We start from the raw sequence: 2,241 nt of genomic DNA on the forward strand, positions 1-2,241 counted from the left end.
GACTTGTTCAAAGAAACTTGAGTTGGAATGATTCTCCCACCTCCCTAAATTGACTCAAAAAATACTTCAAGTAGATAACAGATTTTCCAATCTACTATACATAAATTAACACAATCTAACCCAAACTTTTGTCTTTTGCGTATATGAGAAATGGAAAAAAAATGGAGAAACTTCTGTATGACGCATCATTAGAAGGAAATCTAACCCACTTGCTAACATTTCTTCAAGAAGATCCATTGGATCTTGATACGCCTTTACACGTTGCGTCCATCATTGGACATACCGACTTCGCCAACAAGATCGTACATCAAAAACCACGGCTTGCCATAGATTCGGAGTCACAATGATGCTTACTACTCAATATAGCATCTACATAAGGGCACCTGGACATAGTTAAAGTGTTGGTACTTGGTAGGTGCTCACCCTGAGACGTGCCTTGCACGTGATCGTGATAGGAAAAACCCTCCCCATCTTKMAGCCATTAAAGGGAGTTATGAAGTTGTGAAAGAGTTGTTGCAATCTCAACCAAATGAAGCTAGAGCCATGGTGCAGCAGGAGACCATCTTGCACTCGTGTGTGCAGCATAACCAGTTGGAGGTCTTGAAGTTGTTGGTGGAGAGTATGGGTGATCATGAGTTTGTCAACTCTAAAGGTGCTAACGGGAATATGATACTACACYTAGATGTGGCTGACTAACAAATTGAGGAATGTATTCTAAAACTGTATCCCTCATATTTTAGAATTCTTTTGAAAAAGATTACGGTGAGGTTTGGTTCGCATATTCTGAAGGAATCTATCCGATGGAATTGGAATGTTGAATTCCATTGACCAAATTCCATTCTCTTGTTTGATTTATTCTTTTTCACGGAAAGAATCTTTAAAATCCTACAAATTTCACAAATAAAGGAATTTAACATTTCTTAACAACTACATGGTATTTTGATGGAATGAAATTCTCGATTTTCATAATACCAAATATGCCTTTAACCCAATATACCCTAATCTCATTAAACCCAACATAACCATTGTTGAACCACCGCCGATCACCGCCGATCACCACCAATCTAAACCACTGTCGACCACCACCGATCTGACTCACCGCCGACCACCGCCGATCTAAAACTCCACCGATCTGAACCATCGCGGATCTGAACCACCGTCGATCACCGTCATCTGAACCACCGTGGACCACCACTGATATGAACCACTGTCGACCATCGCCATTTGAACCAACATAAAGTACCATCAATCTTAACCACATCCAACTACTACCGTTCTGAATCATCGTCGGCCACCGCCGATCTGAACCACCATCGACCATCAGCGATCTGAACAACCACCGATCTAATCCATCGCCGATCTAAACCACCGCCAATTCGAACCACATCCGACCACCTCCATTTGAAGCACCATAGACCACCACCGATATAAACCACTGCTGACCACCGGCGACTACCAACGATCTGAATCACCGTCCGACACCGTTGACCACCAACGATTTGAGCAACCACCGATCTGAACCACCATTGACCACCTCCATTTGAACCACCGTAGACCACCTCCACCTGAACCACCACAAACCACCATCGATCTGAACCACTACAGACCACCACCTATCTGAACCACCATGGACCACCACACATCTAAACCACCACCGACCATAGTTGATTTAGTAACATCATTTGACTTATGGTTATATTTGGGTTGCGTATTTTATATTGTTTTACATATTAAATAATTATTTTATAAAAGTATTTTTAGTTTGGAAAAAATTAAAAAATAAATAAAAAAGGCATTTTGGTCATTTACCAATATTTCATTCCAATTTCAAAGCTACGCACTGTGAACCAAACAGACAGATTCCAATTCCTTAATAGATTTCATTCCAATGTCTGTTGATCAAACAAGTGGTCAAACCTGAGAACATTCCATTCTAATTCCTTCAAAGTCAAATTCCTTTAATAGATTCTATTTTATCCAAAAACATTATGCGAACCAAACGTCACCTAAGTTTTTAGTTCGTGCTAGAAAGATTCATTCCAACAAGATGAGTATTTTAGGATGCTCAACCATTCTTGGTCGTCTTAACAAATAACTTAACGATATTTTACTTTTTATAGAAACAAAACTATCCACTATATATTCATATCCAAAAACATCACAGTAAGCTGTTAAAGCTAAACTCGTTAGACAACTTAACAAGTTTTATCAAAAAAGTTCGACAACCTATAAATTGTCATA

Source organism: Cynara cardunculus, unplaced genomic scaffold, assembly GCF_001531365.2.
Source record: "Cynara cardunculus var. scolymus isolate 2C unplaced genomic scaffold, CcrdV1 Un_Scaffold_2435, whole genome shotgun sequence".
In the NCBI taxonomy this organism is placed as follows: domain Eukaryota; kingdom Viridiplantae; phylum Streptophyta; class Magnoliopsida; order Asterales; family Asteraceae; genus Cynara; species Cynara cardunculus.